The sequence below is a fragment of the Ips typographus genome, linkage group LG2 (genome assembly GCF_016097725.1).
Source record: "Ips typographus isolate SLU linkage group LG2, UJ_Ityp_2.0, whole genome shotgun sequence".
NCBI classification, from domain to species: domain Eukaryota; kingdom Metazoa; phylum Arthropoda; class Insecta; order Coleoptera; family Curculionidae; genus Ips; species Ips typographus.
This window is the reverse complement of record NC_138423.1, coordinates 5,935,335-5,953,851: the sequence shown is the minus strand read 5'-3', so window position 1 is coordinate 5,953,851 and position 18,517 is coordinate 5,935,335. Positions and strand designations below refer to the sequence as shown.

Genomic DNA, 18,517 nt, shown 5'->3' with positions numbered 1-18,517 from the left:
CGGCTCTCTTTTTAATTTTTTCTTATTTTAATTTAGTGATTATTTGTTTCTCTCCTTTCATTTCTTCTTTTTTTTATCTGGCAGAAATATCATTTTTGCCCCAAACATTATTCTGATTTTGGAGTTATTTTCCTCTTTTCAATTCTTCTTTAATCTGGTAGAAGAAGAATTTTTGGCGAAAATTATATACAGGGTGATTCCAAAGTTGGTGCTTTCCTTTCACCTGCGAATAGGGCTTCAAAAAAATTTTTTTTTTTCCTTTGACGCTTTTTCGAAATATGAACAATAACGAAGATACAGGGTGTCAAAGTTTTACTGAAAAAATTTATGATTTTGGTCAAACCACTTGAAGTAATTAAACAAAATTTTGTAGGTGTCAGTAGCTACGTGGAGAGGAAATTTTCCAAAAAACAACAATCTTTTTGCGTTTACCAGTGGCGCGCGTATATTTTTTTAAAAACATTTTCGAAAAAAAATATTACCCTATTAGTTTTTTTTTTAACATAAAATTTATTATTAAATTCCTTGTTCAATTCTAAAAATAAAACCCCTTTTATTATTTTTTGCTACGACGCACCGCTTTCGGGTAAAAAAATTAATATTTAAAATGTCAAAAAAAATATAAAATATTTAAAATGTCAAATTATTAAAACTAAGTTCAAAGGCGGCTGAAATCTTTTGTTTATGTTTATGTCTGATAATAAAGAATAACCTGTAGTTAGTTAAAATTAAATTTAAGTTATTTTTTATTTTGTTTTTTTTTTCAGTAAACTTTTGACACCCTATATCTTCGTTATTGTGCATATTTCGAAAAAAAACTTATTTTTTGAAGCCCTATTCGTAGGTGAAAGGAAAGCACCAACTTTGGAATCACCCTGTATATTGGAATCTTTTCCTTTCCCCTTTTGATTTATTAACCGATATTTTTCATAACAATTTGGATGCCCTTATAATTGTTTTTAATTTTGCTAAAGATTTAACATATCTCAATAAATATTTAGAATTATTACCTTTCTTAAATCAAGTAAATTTATTACGTTGCCTTGATAATTTATTTACTTTTGTAAATGTAACAAAACAAAAAAGAAATAAGGACTATCTTCTTTAATTTTTAAATGACAACCTTTATTATTTTGCTATATTTCACGGTTTTCAGTGAAATTACAAGAAAATATTCACAATGTTGAAAACACTTACATTTTGGTTACAACTGTGAAACTTTCAAATGGATCTGATATTACCAAAATATCTCGATAGAAAGGAGAACAGCAAAATTAGTTGTTACATTTGCTAAAAAGCCTTTTATTTATTTCGTTGCAATCAAATTACTTGAGTATTCTAGTAATTCTAAGTAGACCTTCTTAGCTTAAAGTTTTAATAAAGATGAATCCGCATCAAATTGTTAAGTAAAGTTTTTCAAAATTTTCAATATTTAAAATCGAAAATACAATTTTCAAGAACCAGAATTGATGAAAGCACAATTTTACTTTTCTGTCAATAGTAACTGATCATGGAGAACTAGCCCATAATTTCGTATTAATATAAAGAAAGAAAACCCATTGTCAGTTACATTTTTCCTGAATTCAGAAATAAGTAAAATTATGGAAATGCTGATTCGTCGCCTGATCACTCAAATTGATGTCTATGTTACCACTTTATTATTTGATGGCTTTTTCAAAGGACTATTAATTTTAGCGTGGATATGCATTTGGGTTATGACGATAATTAATCGTTGCAAACTTTTCAGTTTGATTCGAATAAAATCACAGGGCAATATCAAAAGGGCTAAGTTATGACGATTAATCATGAACGGGGAGCGTTCGCCAAAGTACGAATCGTTGTCGGTGATTTGTATCCAGCAAAACTGAATGGGAACTGAAAAGGGCCCCCAATATACCTGCGCATTATTAAGCAATTCGAAAAGTGTCGGTTTGTGAATTCTTACAATTGCTTCAATCATTTATATTCAAATCTACAACGGAAATACATTTATAAGTCGACCAAAGATAAATGATTCTCGCGGAAAACTTTCCTCTTGTTGCTGACTGGGGAAGTGGGATTTAAATATTTAATATCGCTTTTTAGGTCGCGAAATCGGCGGGGATTGACAAAAATTATGGATCAACTGTTTACTTGCTGAGTTTTTGATGAATTTTTCAGTCTAAACGAGTACTAGCCAAACGTTCCGCTAGCTCCAGTTAAAAACTTAATTAACAAAGTTTAATTTACTTTGAAAAACAAAACCGAGGCGGATGTAAAAAAAAAGAAACAAAAAGATATATAAGCATCCCTTTTTGGGAGGGAATTTTATGCAAACTGCCAAGATAATAACCGGTGCATAAATTAACCATTTTCTTTTACGGCCAAAATAACTGCAGAGTTACGCCGGCCTAAAAGCTATTTTGTTAAAAGCAACTCCCCTGAAATTAAAATTGTGAGATTTGCGTTTCCCCGGCCAACACTGAAAAATTTATTGTTACGGATATAAAGATGGAAATTTTACGTCCTATAAAGAATTTCCTCTCGGCGAATGAAATATTTTTTCGAGTTCTCATGCTGATTTAGGTGGATAAGACTTAAATTTAAACGAGAGAAAATTATCGTTTTTTTTTTTGCTCAAAAATAAATAAAAAGTTTTATGAAACATTGGAGCAAAGTTGAGCAATATGGAATTCCAAAATCATCATCATTATTAACATTACGAATTTTTAGATGTTTGAATTGGGCTATATTTTCTGATTACGATGATGTTTCGTATGTTATGATTCTAATGTGCAATTTACTGAAAATAACAAAAAATATGTTTTACTAAATGGAAGAATCTTCTTCTTCTGCTGCGTGTCCATTAATGGATGTTTGCAATCACATTTGTTCTCTCTTCCTTATTACGTATGCATTAGTTCTTGCATTGTCCTCAGTCCTGTCCACTGCCTAACGTTGCGGAGCCATGACATCTTTTTTCTGCCGATTCCTCTTTTTCCCTCAATTCTTCTCTCAATTATCAATTGCAGGAATTGGTACCTCTCGTTGCGTATTACGTGGCCCAGGTATGCTGTTTTTCGACGTTTAATGGTGTCTTAACAGTTCGTGGTCTTTATTGATTATTCTGAAGATCTCATCGTTGGTTCTTCTTGCAGTCCATGGAATCCTCAGTACACGCCTATAGACCCACATCTCAAATGCTTCCAGCATGTTCATAGTGCTCACCTTCAGTGTCCATCCCTCCATGCCATAAAGCAACACTGTCCAGACTTAGCATTTGACAAATCTAATTCTCAAACCAAGGACGAAATCAGTATTGGTGAGCAATTTTTTTGAAATTTATGAACGCACTGCGGGCATTTTCAATCCGGCGTCTGATTTCTGTGTCTGATTCACAGTTTTCACACAGCCCCGTTCCTAGATATTTAAATTTATTTACTCGCTCTATTGGTTGATTCTCATTATGTTAGGCTTGAGTTTTGAAATTCTTGTGGCTTTCGAGTAATTATCATGAATTTAGTCTTCTTGGTGTTGGTCCCAAAAATTCAGTTATGACAGCTGTCATAACTGTCAAAATGCGTTGACCAGTTACTTAAAACTGTAAAATTACAAAATAGTTGCCTGTTTGAGGAATTACACTGGAAGTTGTATCTAGAGCTTTGTCGAGCCAAAATTGACACTCCTGACGTTAAGAAACACGTTTATAATTTTTTTACGTCACGTGACAGCTGTCATAACTGTCAAAATACGTTGACCAGTGACTTAAAACTATAAAATTACAAAATAGCTGCGTATTTTAGAGATTACACTGGAAGTTGTGTTTAGAGCTTCGTCGAGCCAAAACTGACACTCCTGTCGATTAGAAACACGTTTATATTTTTTTACGTCACGTGACAGCTGTCATAACTGTCAAAATACGTTGACCAGTGACTTAAAACTATAAAATTACAAAATAGCTGCTTATTTGAGGAATTACACTGGAAGTTGTGTCTAGAGATTCGTCGAGCCAAAATTGACACTCCTGACGATAAGAAACACTTTTATAATTTTTTTACGTCACGTGACAGCTGTCATAACTGACAAAACCCGTTCACAAGTGATCTGAAACTATAAAATTACAAATAGGTAGTTACTTATTTGAGGAATTTCACTGTAAGTGGTGTTTAAAGCTCTATGAAACCAAATTTAACAGTTGGAACATTAAGAAAAATTTTTATACGTTGTTTGCGTCACATGACAGCTGTCATAATTGTGAAAAGTCACTCAAAAGTGACCTAAACGTACAAAATGTCAAATAGATTTGTTTCTTTGAGAAATTACACTGTATGTTGTGTTAAAGGTTCTATGGATCGAAATTTGACAGTTCTGACAATAAGGAACACTTTTATACTTTTTTTATGTCACGTGACAGCTATCATAACTATCAAAATGCGTTGACCAGTGACTTAAAACTATAAAATTACAAAATAGTTGCTAATTTGAGGAATTACACTGGAAGTGGTGTCTAGAGCTTCGTGGAGCCAAAATTGACAATCCTGACGTTAAGAAACACTTATAATTTGTTTACGTCACGTGACAGCCGGCATAACTGTCAAAATACGTTGACCAGTGACTTAAAACTATAAAATTACAAAATAGTTGTTTATTTGAGAAATTACACTGGAAGTGGTGTCTAGAGCTTCGCGGAGCCAAAATTGACACTCCTGACGTTAATAAACACTTTTATAATTTTTTTTACGTCACGTGACAGCTGTCATAACTGTCAAAATACGTTGACCAGTGACTTAAAACTATAAAATTACAAAATAGTTGCTAATTTGAGGAATTACACTGGAAGTGGTGTCTAAAGCTTCGCGGAGCCAAAATTGACACTCCTGACGTTAATAAACACTTTCATACTTTTTTTACGTCACGTGACAGCTGTCATAACTGTCAAAATACGTTGACCAGTGACTTAAAACTATAAAATTACAAAATAGTTGCTTATTTGAGAAATTACACTGGAAGTTGTATCTAGAGCTTCGTGGAGCCAAAATTGACACTCCTGACGTTAAGAAACACTTTTATAATTTTTTTACGTCACGTGACAGCTGTCATAACTGTCAAAATACGTTAACCAGTGACTTAAAACTATAAAATTACAAAATAGTTGCTAATTTGAGGAATTACACTGGAAGTGGTGTCTAAAGCTTCGCGGAGCCAAAATTGACACTCCTGACGTTAATAAACACTTTCATACTTTTTTTACGTCACGTGACAGCTGTCATAACTGTCAAAATACGTTAACCAGTGACTTAAAACTATAAAATTACAAAATAGTTGCTAATTTGAGGAATTACACTGGAAGTGGTGTCTAAAGCTTCGCGGAGCCAAAATTGACACTCCTGACGTTAATAAACACTTTCATACTTTTTTTACGTCACGTGACAGCTGTCATAACTGTCAAAATACGTTGACCAGTGACTTAAAACTATAAAATTACAAAATAGTTGCTTATTTGAGAAATTACACTGGAAGTTGTATCTAGAGCTTCGTGGAGCCAAAATTGACACTCCTGACGTTAAGAAACACTTTTATAATTTTTTTACGTCACGTGACAGCTGTCATAACTGTCAAAATACGTTAACCAGTGACTTAAAACTATAAAATTACAAAATAGTTGCTAATTTGAGGAATTACACTGGAAGTGGTGTCTAAAGCTTCGCGGAGCCAAAATTGACACTCCTGACGTTAATAAACACTTTCATACTTTTTTTACGTCACGTGACAGCTGTCATAACTGTCAAAATACGTTGACCAGTGACTTAAAACTATAAAATTACAAAATAGTTGCTTATTTGAGAAATTACACTGGAAGTTGTATCTAGAGCTTCGTGGAGCCAAAATTGACACTCCTGACGTTAAGAAACACTTTTATAATTTTTTTACGTCACGTGACAGTTGTCATAACTGTCAAAATACGTTAACCAGTGACTTAAAACTATAAAATTACAAAATAGTTGCTAATTTGAGGAATTACACTGGAAGTGGTGTCTAAAGCTTCGCGGAGCCAAAATTGACACTCCTGACGTTAATAAACACTTTCATACTTTTTTTACGTCACGTGACAGCTGTCATAACTGTCAAAATACGTTGACCAGTGACTTAAAACTATAAAATTACAAAATAGTTGCTTATTTGAGAAATTACACTGGAAGTTGTATCTAGAGCTTCGTGGAGCCAAAATTGACACTCCTGACGTTAAGAAACACTTTTATAATTTTTTTACGTCACGTGACAGTTGTCATAACTGTCAAAATACGTTGACCAGTGACTTAAAACTATAAAATTACAAAATACCTGCGTATTTGAGAAATTACACTGGAAGTTGTGTCTAGAGCTTCGTCGAGCCAAAATTGACACTCCTGACGTCAGCTGTCATAACTGACAAAACCCGTTTACAAGTGATCCGAAACTATAAAATTACAAATGGGTAGTTACTTATTTGAGGACTTTTACTGTAAGTGGTGTATTCTTGTGGCTTTCGAGTAATTATCATGAATTTAGTCTTCTTGGTGTTGGTCTCAAGCATATCCCAAAAATCCTCCATGTTATCTGCAATTAGAACTGTGTCGTCCGCATAACGAATATTGTTGATCCATACACCATTCACCTTAACGCCCACGTTGCTTTCTTCTAGGGCTTCCTGAAAGATGGCTCCAGAATATAAATTGAAGAAAAGTGGGGAGAGAACACATCCTTATCTGACCCCTCTACAAATTGGTCTTGCTTCTGTAAGATCGTTACCAACTCTGACTTCAGCCAATTGATTGAATGCAGCGGATGTCTTTTTGGTCTATGTCCAATCTATTTAGGATTTGGATCAGTTTATGATGTGGGACTCTGTCGAACTCCTTTTCATAATCGATGAAACAAAGCATTATGTCCTTTCTCTGATCGTTTCACTTCTGAATCAGTACTTGAGTCGCGAGTAATGCTTCTCTCGTGCCTAAATCTCGTCTGAATTCAAATTGTGTGGATCCGATGTTTCTTTCACACTTTATTGATATTCTGTAGTGGATAATCTTAAGGAATATCTTCAGTGTGTGACCCATAAGGCTGATTAGTGTGTGGTTCTCACATTTGGTTGCATTGTTCTTTTTCGGCAAGGGGACAAAATTTGATGTTAACCATTTGGCGGGATATGCGCCTGTGTTATAGATTCCATTAAATAAATATCGTCTGAAGAACTGTGTTGTTTTATTTAGTGACCAAGAAAACAAATAAAACTCGAACTATTAAAGACAAACTGGCAATCATATGGAACCAAGTTATAACTAGCTGATACCATAACGAAGGGTAAGCAACCTGTTTCGTCTTTGTTCGTGTGCAACATTTACAACTTACGTATATAGAAATCCCATATAAATCGAAAACGATCGTCCGTCCACCCGACGGCATCCGCCACCGCCCCATCCCCCGATGACAAACGCGAAGTGGCGGCGGCGGCGGCGGTGACCAAAGATGGCCGGGGTCGGCTCGGCGGTTATGATAAGGCGATGGTTTAATGACGAGAGGTGGTTGTCATGGAAACGGCGGGCACTGGGCAGGGCCGGTCAGCAGGTGGCCGAGGGTGGTCGCGGGGGGAGGATGGCCATCACGCAATCTCAAGCGCCGCCGGCCGGCGGTAACGCCATAAGGCGTCCTGCTGCTGCTGCTGCTGTTGTTGATGCTCCTGTCGATACGACGACGCTTTTCTTGAGCAGTTTATCTGCAGAAAGGGGAATAGCTCGGATGAGGCGTCTTTGTTCGCAATTCTAAACTTTCTATTACGGTAATTGTTCCGTTTTCTTCGACCTGCAGTTTTTCTGAACACAATTAAGGTATTATTCATTAGGACAATAGATACAAGCCCTCAGAATTGGTACTAATTTAAAATACCTAGTTGAACCAATTTGCATGCGACTTAAGATAATGTTCTAGGAACAGTGCCTGTAATAGGGAAGAAGTGACCAAACCAATCGGGTGACCCTAATTATTATAGTCTACTATAATGTATGTTTAAAAACTAGAAAGAACGACTGAAGAAGCATGACTTACACAAGCAAAAATTACCAAATGATTAATATTCTAAAATTTCTTGAAATGTTGATACAAAAGTCATAGAACTTTTTCTAAATAAACAGAAAATATTAATGAATAAAACAATAGAGCATAAAAAAATACAAAATTTTTAATAGAACACCCAGTATATTTTTCTTCTGATTGGTTTAGACGTTTTCGAATTACTGGTATTTAAAAATTGTGATTTTATTATTTTTTAAATTCGCAGGCTGGTGTTATGAATAATCAAAGTTATCAGTATTCGAGTTCAGGCTCCATCCAGTGTGCAGAGCCGAATTGACGTCACGATGACGTAGTTTAACCAAATAATATATTGACTAACTGTCAAATTACGTCATCGTCACGTTTCGGTTGCTGCAGGAAACACTGTAAAACTAAGTTGCAGCTTGTCAACAATAGTCACGTGACTAAGAAAATGTCAGTTCTAAACTTGAAAAGTCTATACATTTAAACACTTGCTTGCTTGCTTTGCTTAAGTTAAATTGACAGCTGCCAACAACAGTCATGCGACCCGGAAAATGCCGTTTCTAATTTCAAAGCATCCAAATCCATTGGGTGTTCCAATAAGCTGTGCACGCGGCTGTATCTCGGAAACTATATATACTATTGGGAAAAAATTTGTCTAGTAAATATAGCCACGAGATGCTGGAAATAATTTTCAGCTTTCTAAAGCCACCGTTAGGGGGCGTTTCGATACGACTAAAATGAAAAATTTCCAAAAACTCTACAAATTTAAATGGAATGGTATAGCAGAAATACGATGAACGTAATGGTCTGTTCTCAACGAACAATTTTGCTTTTTATTTTTTTTTTCTATCTCTTTATATGACTTGGTGGGGAAGGTCCAATAGTTGCTTTGACAGAAATGGAATATCTCGAAAACGGCTAATCATACAGACTTCGTTTTTGTGTCATTTTAAAGAGCATTTTCTGTCCTTTATAGCTCCTCAAAACACAATAGTTTAGATTAAAACAATATGCTCTTTTGTACATACTTGTATCATTTATTGTTATAGATTATATCCCAAATTGCAGTAAGTATCAAGTTGAACCATTTATGATTTTGTCATGCTACAAACTAAAAATGAGATTTTCTGAGATGACTGTATGGCACAAACTGTCAATAATGCCAATGCCAAATAAGTGCATAAAGAAAAAATAGTCAAAGTCTAAACGATGGTTACTATTATTAGTATGACGTCTTGTGTTTCAGAAACCCTTACCTGGAGGCGAACTCCGTAACGATGTAGGAAATAGAAAATGCATAGAAATAGACAAGAAAGAAAATTTCTTTCTATTGTTGGTACTCTCTAAGCTATTTTCTATCACATTTGGCTGACACCGTCAACAGAAAAAGGGAACTTATCGGTCCTAAAAACATTGACTAATTTCTAGTAATAAATCTAGGGCTTTTACTTGTTTCGTCCTATTTAAGGTTAATGACAATAATTTGAATAATTCTACGTTTTTTACTTTCTTTTTCAGTAATTAATCATATATTTCAAAGTTTACATTCTAAAATAATCGGTTTTGTTGCCATTTTTGTTGTTAAGACCAGTAATTGTTTAATTGTACATTTTTGTTGTTAGACCATTAATATTTTTCAGTTGATTGTAAACTGCTATCAATTTTTATGCATTTTGTGAAGAAAGTAGGATGGAACTTTAGGATGTGTTGATGGAACCCATATAGCCATAACACAACCATTCCATCATGAACAGCTTATACCTCAAAAACAATAACTAATAGAGTCATTAAAACTTTAACTAAAAACTCAAAAACAAAGAAAGGTGGTGCAAACACAATCAATTGGTCCCCAACACAACCTTATTGACACAATGTTGACACTGACGGGCTGGGATAAAGAAAGATTGGCAAATACAAAATTTCATAGCTCCAAGAAAGATAAATTCATAGCAAGACCTCATTTGGTCTTTCTATTTTACACAACCCGAATAGCTACGTTGAGTGCCGATCTTCGCCAATTGAAACGTAGAGAGTACCATATATTACGATAGAAAAGGGTTTTCTATGATAGCAAGAAAATGTCCTTGCTATTCGTTAGAGAGTTCGCCTTCTGATTCTTATTTTCTAATTTTAATTTTGAGTTTATTGTGAGTGGTGTCATTTGTCTACTTCTTGCAGTGCACTTGCCATTAACAGTACAACTGCACCAATATACAGTGCTGAATGTTAATTCACTCCTTTTTTTTTGGAGAAGGCTGAGTGTTCTTAACAATGTAAGTTTTTAGTAAATTATGGTACTTTAGATTAAGGCAGTTTCTGGGTCATTTTTTTAAACTCCGTTAAGTTCAATTTTAGTAAACCTCTAGCCGTAAAGTTGCTGAGTTTAACAATCAGAAGTGTTGAATTCATGTGAACGGCAAACGTGATCTCTAGGCGTAATATCGCTTGAAGGAGAGGTAATTTATATTCCATTTCCCTTTTTCTATTAAAAAGAGAAGCACGGATCAGCGGTAGCGGCAGGCAGGCAGCAATAACATAAAACAGAGGCAATTCATTTCTGGAGCACGCACCCGGGATCTTATTATTATTCAATGATGTAGCAGGCATCTTCTACCGCACAGTTATGGCCCGCCCGAGCCCAGAAAACTCCACGTAGCGAACGATCATTCGATCCAGATATGCGCCTCTTTTATATAATGTATATTTTTCCACATATACCGCCTCCTTTCTCTCTGATAAGGGCTTTCCCTCTGAAACGGCTTTTTTCCTTTTAAATGGCTTTTGTTGAGGTATCAAAATAAATAGGACTTTCGATTGGAAATCCACGGGGGAGAGATCTGAATATGTATTTCGCGAGAGAGAACTTTTGATTGAATTTCTCGAATGGTTTATAAAAGTGCCGTCGGATTTGATGCCACCTACGGAAATTCATAAAACGAATATAACGTGCTCTGCTGCTTTATCCTATAATAATATTCGTATCCTGTAGGTAATACCCTATGCTGGGAAATTTTAAATAAATTGCTATAGTATATTACGTAACTAGTGCTGTAAGAAGCATTTTACGCACGACACGGAAAAAGTTACTAAAAGTTAGTTCAGAGTAACTTTTCATTAAAAAAGTATATTTTCAACGTATTGACATCATATTTTTACTAATCATATACAGTGTGACCCATTTAGAATGGAAACACCCCTATAAAATTTTAGGTTATTAACCGATTTCAATGATTTTTTTTTGAAATAATTAGGAATGAAATGTCTATTACGGGAGAAAATTTTAAATATTTATTTCAGTTTTCAGGTCATATTACGAGACTTTTTCTTGATAGAAAATGCAGAATTTTTATTAGCGATTTTTTTATTGAAAAAATTACTACGCCACTGGATCTATAGTGCTTTCAAATAGCTGTGACCAAATTTTTTTTTTATTTTTTTTTTGATTTTTTTTTTTATTTTTTTTTTTTGATTTTTTTTTAATTTTTTTTTTTTGATTTTTTTTTTTTTGATTTTTTTTTTTAGAAATTAATCAATTAATAAGTAATAATAAACAAGTAAATAGTAACACCATTTCTATGGCAACAGTTGATGCAGGGTGTTCTTTTGTGACCGTTAGCTTAGAGGATTTTTGAATTTTAATTTGTCATAACTTTGTTATTAATGAATGGATTTTCATGAAATTTTGGTCACAGCTATTTGAAAGCACTATAGATCCAGTGGCGTAGTAATTTTTTCAATAAAAAAATCGCTAATAAAAATTCTCCATTTTCTATCAAGAAAAAGTATCGTAATATGACCTGAAAACTGAAATAAATATTTAAAATTTTCTCCCGTAATAGACATTTCATTCCTAATTATTTCAAAAAAAAAATCATTGAAATCGGTTAATAACCTAAAATTTTATAGGGGTGTTTCCATTCTAAATGGGTCACACTGTATATTATGCCACTAAAGAAAAAATAATAACGTAATAAAAAAAAATCACAAATCATGTTATTTAAATAATTTTAGTGTTGTTCTTAAAATAATTGTTTATGGTGACATTACAGTTATTAAGAAGAAAGGGAAAACTTTCAGTAATATTACTTGATGTGTTTGCTATTGCAGATAATATTCTAGACGAAGCGGTAGTTACTTAAAACTGTATGAACAATGCATTACGCGATGATCTCCATCTAATATACTCTGATAAAGGAACAAATATAAACAAAATCAATTTTTCCCAGCATTAGAGTAATAGTTTGTGGCCGATCTTACAACTGTGCGCTTTTTTTACAGCTGTGCGTTTTTTTACAACTGTGCGTAAAGAGGTTCATTGCGTAACGGAAAACTATGCGTAATTAGCTATTTACACTGAGGTCGTAGGTAAAATATATTAATCTTTGATTTGTTGTTGTGTTAAGTGTTAACATTGGAAATCGTCGTTGTTTGACTATTTCTCAAAACTAAATAAATTTTTACCTGAAACATCGTATTCAACATTAATTTTATCATTTATTTAGAAACATTTTCTTGAAAGTAGATATACACTGTGTGCAAAAAGTCTCAGACCCCGAGAGTGGTATTTTGGAAACTACTATTTTAAATGGATCACCCTGTATATTATTATATTTTTATATTCTGCTAAAGATATCAAGTATGTTTCATGTATGATAACTAGAGTCCGGATTTCTAGAAATTTTGCTTTTAGTAAATAATAAAAGCAACCAACCTTTGACATCTAATGTGAACGATTTATGCAAAAACGACTTATTTGACAGATTTTGTTGATGCTTTTTTTGCTTTTTTCTTCGTTTGGTGATTATTTTAGTTTTTTATGCTTATTTTTGTATCATTTAACTAGTTTTTGACATGTTGCAAAATGTATGTATCAATTTACAAATCTAAACTGACCACAAAATTTCCAAATGCTCCTGAAGTAGTCTAAAAAAATGTAAAAACATTCCAAAACACTATAGAACCTCTAAAATGCCTTGCAAAGCTTACAAAGCGGCCTAGAAGCTTCTAAAAGCTTCCAAATGTCCATTCCAATTTATCTAGAAGCTCCCAAAAGCTTCCGTAGGCTTCTAAAGCAGTTTAACAGCTTCAAAAAGTTTCTAAAACCGTCTCCAAGGTTTAAAATGCCTTAAAGGCAGTCCAGAACCTTTAAGGCTCTTTAAACTGTCCAAACATCTTCCAAATGCTCCTAAAGTACTCTAAAAAGGTTTTAAAACACTACAAAAACTCCAAAATGCTTCTCAAGCAGTCTAAAGCCTTTCAAAAGTTTCTAAAACCGTCTACAAGATTTTTAATTGCCTTAAAGGCAGTCCAGAACCTTCAAGGCTCTTTAAACTGTCCAAATGCTCCTAAAGTAGTCTAAAAAGGTTTTAAAACAGTACAGAAACTCCAAAATGCTTCTCAAGCAGTCTAAAGCCTTTCAAAATAGTCTAGAAGCTTCCAAACGCTTTTAGAACACTCTAAAGGCTTTCAAATAATTTTAAACTAGTCTAGAAGTTCTTAAAAAATGTCAAGGCAGTCTAAAAACTTCCAAAAGTTCAAATTCACATGTCTTAAAAGCAGACCAGAAACTTCAATGCTCCTAAAGTAGTCTAAAAAGATTTCAAAACACTAAAAAAACTCCAAAGTACTTCTAAAGCTTTCCAGACAAGATTTCAAAACAGTCTAAAATCTTCCGTGCTACAAGTATTTTTAAAAAAAAATTGTATCTCTGAAAGAGTTTTGTGCTTTTTTTGATGAAAATGATTTTGCTTTTTAAGCGCCTTTTTTCACGATTTTTGTGCTTTTTAATCCGGACTCTAATGATAACCTATATGCAATGGTTTTCGAGATATTGACGTATGAAAAATGACATTTTCAGATTTTGGAGATTTTGGAGCTCTTAAGCAGAAGGGTTAGAGCAAAATAGCTTGCTTGTTCCTGTCCTAACTTTTTGAGAACTATCATCTGGTAATATTGGAATCAATCTAACAAAAACGAAAGTAAAAATTAAAAAAAGTATAAATAAATCTCAGACTATTAATATTAGGTATATGACATACTTAAGAAAAGATGAAAGCTATCAGAAAAATGAATAATGCACAGGGTGTTTCCCTGTCGAGATTTCTTAAGTTGAATTAGTCAAAGCATATTTTAAAAAATTGAACACCCTGTAGCATCTAACGCAAGTTTATTTGGATAAATCTTTTTTGTCGTCCCTGTAGTATGTTCGCACCAAATATTAGTATTTCACCCTTAGCGCGATACAGGCAATTTTTCATCATCATTTTATAGAGAATCTAAAAATGTTTTAAAAAATAGGAGGGTCCGTTTAAAAAAAACTAATACTTTATCTACCACGGTTTATAAACCACCCTGTATATAGAAATGCAATTTTAAACTACGCATCTCAATTTTGTCTAAAACTTTTGTATTTAACATTTTTTTGTATTTGAATGAACTTTACTCTATCGTTGACTCACCCTGTACATTAGTTTATCTTCAATCATGTATGTTATAACGTTATTTCTTATGTGTAAACCGGGTGGAAAGATGAAAATTACCTGCTCTCACTTTCCACTCGGGTGGAAAGTACTCTTTTCCGCACTCATTTTATTTAAAAAAAAATATAATTGTATATTTGATTTCTCCATTAAAAATACACTTTTAAACATCTTTGCAAACAAAGGCTTTCATTTTAGTAATTTTACTATACATTTTCATTCAATTTAATGAAAAATGATACTAACACATACACATGCGGAAAGCGATTTTAACTGCTCGCCCGAACGACGCAAAGCGGAGTACCACTTTCCGCACTTGTTTGGTAAATAACTAAAACTAACAACCCGTTTTTGGTAACAATAAATATTTCAGTTAGATAGCATACAGATGAGAAACTGTAGAATTATTGTCCTGGATTAGCTAGCTCGATTCTTTTCGACCATTTCGGTTTTTGTGGGGTTTTCCGTGTGTTTTTCCTGTTTTTGGTAATGACCGCAACTCTGACTGGCATTTACAGCAAATCTCTAGTACCTGTTGCCCTTTTTTTCCTAAACTTTCCGTTTGAATTGTTAAGAGTTACAACGGTCATCTCGATGAGCCAATAGGCAGCTGTGCAAGCAGGAAAAATATTCCCCCTTTTTCCATTTCTGTACTTTTCCGCATGGACAAACCCCCATCAATAGCCATTGTCCTTTTCTCGAGATACGATGTATCCACAAAGAAAATATTTATTACAGGTCTTTTATTTTAAGGGAATTTATTTAAGGAATTTAGAAAATGGACGTGCCACTAGCTTAGGAAACTGTTATTTGAGCACAAGTAAAATAATACTTTTATTTGGTGTGGGAAGCTTCGATTCTATGGGAGGTTTTCTGTTGGAGCCTTATTAGGACAAGCTATTTTTTATAACAATGTTTAAGTGTTAATTTAATAAAAGAATACCAAACCGGTTCAATGTTACTCGTAGTTGGTAGAACAACAACATTTAAACCATAAAAGAAGTTGCGAATTAAAAATGAAAACCCATAAACCATACGTCGATCCAATTAAAACTGTATACTTTAAAAAATTACTATCATTAAACTTTCCGACAAAGAATCGCGTACCTGCAACACATAAAAATAACGTTACCTTAATTACTTATGTACATAAGGAATGGTAAAGCATCAATCTAGAATTTTATAAAAATGTTAATTACCTTATATGTGGCCAAATAGAGAGTGTCATCTTCGTTATGGGTTTGTGTTTATTACAGAAGATTCCGATATGTCTTTGAAACTAGTACTTTTAAATCGTCTTGATATATTCCGTGAAATATATGAGCTTTTTGCTGATGTGATCTTCATTAAGTACGGTTACAATTGAGCAGAAAAAGGCTTTAAGTGTTACGTGTTACTTTGTTAATTGCCTAACGTGACTGTTGGGAATTTATTATATTTTTTTTTTAAATAAAAAAAACTTTAGGTCATCATTCTAATTTTATTGCACGTATTTTCAAAGAAATTTAAATGTGTGCCTTATTTTACAGGAAGAAAGACCAAAACGAAGAACCGGAGTAGTAAAGTGAAACAAGGATTTGCCCTAGCTTCTGGTGAAGTATTACCCTAGAACTGAAGATATAGCTTTATACTACCTGAATAACGAGATCATTTGGTCGGAGAATCTTGCTATAAGTTTTCGTCGGAATGTCATTCGCTTCATTATTGGCATAGTTGCATCTGGTATTTTAGCTTAAACTACGTAGATAAGCTATTATAAGTATTTTAGTTGTCGGTGATATAAATGTTGTAAAACCTTCCAGAAATAAAAAGTTATAAGAATCAGCAGGTGCTTAAGAATGAAAAGCGCAAAGTAAATTAGAAAGGAGCCCCAGGAGATCACCTCGAGATCAATACGCGACCGTGTCTTGGCACAGGAACAGATGTACGACGTTGTCCTGCCGTAATCTAGAATAGACTTTGCCATTACATATGTTTTAATTAGCAGGATAGATGGTAGTGCTTTCGAGATTTGTTGGGCCATCCTGCTGCCAGCCGCGTCGGTTCGAAACGGCAAACTTTCCGATTCTTTGCCGATTTCCTCGCAGTCGCATATATTAGTGGGTTATGTAGTTGATTTGCCCTTATTTCTCTTGACCAAAACTGCCTAATTTAGTAACCCAGTTAGTAAATTTTGTTTCTAAAATTGCGAATATTGACATAGTATATTACATACTCAGGTGGAAAGTGTTTGATTTCTTTCGAGGGATGAGGTAGTTGTGAACTTTATCTCGTGACAGAAATTAAACTTTCTACCGTGGTTTGTATACTATTTTATTTTCAACCATTTATCAAAATCTCATCAAACTTTTAATAAATCATTCAGTTGAAATATTGATTGCTAATAGTCTCTAACAATAAGGTAGTATAGGTGCACGAGTAGTTATGACTTCAACCATAATAAACGACTGGTGATTTGTTTAGAATCCAGAAGGCGAACTCTCTAACGAATAGCAAGGAAATTTCTTTGCTATCATAGAAAACCCTTCTCTATCGTAATATATGGTACTCTCTACGTTTCGATTGGCGAAGATCGGCACTCAACGTAGCTATTCGGGTTGTGCAAAATAGAAAGACCAAATGAAGTCTTGCTATGATTTTATCTCTCTTGGGGCTATGAAATTTTGTATTTGTCAATCTTTCTTTTCCGTCGTCTTCTAAAATTCAAATGTTTTGTTTCTTAATCTTTATGCCCGTCAGTGTCAACAGTGTGTCAATAAGGTTGGGTTGGGGACCAATTGATAGTGTTTGCACCCCCCTTTCATTGTTTTTGAGTTTTTAGTAAAAATGATAATGCATCTATTAGTTGTTGTTTTTGAGGTGTAAACTGTTCATGATGGAATGGTTGTGTTATGGCTATATGAGTTCCATCAACACATCCTAAAGTCCCATCCTACTTCCTTCACAAAATGCATAACAATTGGTAGCATGTTTACAAGGAACTGAGAAATATTAATGGTCTAACAAGAAAATAAGAAACTGAAGACAGAACTACAATAAATACAACAACAATAATGGGAACAAAACGGACTATTTTAGAATGCAAACTTTGAAATATATGATTAATTACTGAGAAAGAAAGCAAAAAACCTAGAAATATTCAAATTATTGTCATTGATACTTGTCATTAACCCTGAATATGAGGAAACAAGTAAAAGCCCTATTTTTTATTACTAGAAATTAGTCAATGTTTTTAGGACCGATAGCTTCCCGTTTTCTGTTGACGGTGTCAGCCGAATGGGATAGAAAATAGCTTAGAGAGTACCACAGTTAATAGAAAGAAATTTTCTTTCTTGTCTATTTCTATGCGTTTTCTATTTCCTACATCGTTACGGAGTTCGCCTCCTGACAACGTCATTTTTGTGCTATTCCGTCTTTAATATTTTGAGCTGAAACGTTTCTTAAAGTGCTTTTAACATGGAGATTTCTGAAGACGCAGATGTTACTCATCATCACCTGAGCAGTGAGCAGTTGCAGAGGTGGCGGCACAGTCTCTTCTATAAAAAGTAAGCCCAGATATAACAAAACGCATATTGACATTCACCCGGGTGGAAAGTGAGTACTTTCCACCCGGGTGGGAAGTAAAAGCAGGTAATTTTCATGTTTCCACCTGGTTTACACATAAGAAATAACGTTATTACATACCTGGTTGAAAATAAAATATTTTTTGGTTTGCCAAATTAACAGTTCATACAAACCACGGTAGAAAGTTTAATTTCTGTCTCGAGATAAAGTTCACCTCTTCGTCTCGGCAAACTACCTAATTTCTCGACAGAAATCAAACACTTTCCATCTGAGTATGAAATATACTATTACGGCGTCAATACCTACCTTCATCAGGTCTAAAAAAATTAAAAGACAAACACCAAATAAAGAACTTTACTTTTTGTCAGATAGACTAGAGAGAGATGAAACAATAATTAAATATTAACACATTAAAAAAACAT

General features: G+C 33.8%; 2 long non-coding RNA genes across 3 annotated transcripts in view; both read left to right on the top strand.

Moving 5' to 3' along the window:
• Positions 1-16,337, top strand: part of LOC145724813 (uncharacterized) — a 118,668-nt gene extending 102,331 nt beyond the window's left edge. For both annotated transcript variants that reach the window (XR_014177091.1, XR_014177090.1), the window contains exon 3: positions 16,061-16,337. This is a non-coding gene — a long non-coding RNA (uncharacterized LOC145724813). The remainder of the gene's footprint in view (positions 1-16,060) is intronic.
• Positions 16,338-16,991: 654 nt separating this feature from the next.
• Positions 16,992-17,727, top strand: LOC145724814 (uncharacterized). Its single transcript, XR_014177092.1, has 2 exons — positions 16,992-17,336; positions 17,391-17,727. It is a non-coding gene; the product is annotated as an uncharacterized LOC145724814 (long non-coding RNA).
• Positions 17,728-18,517: the final 790 nt, after the last annotated feature.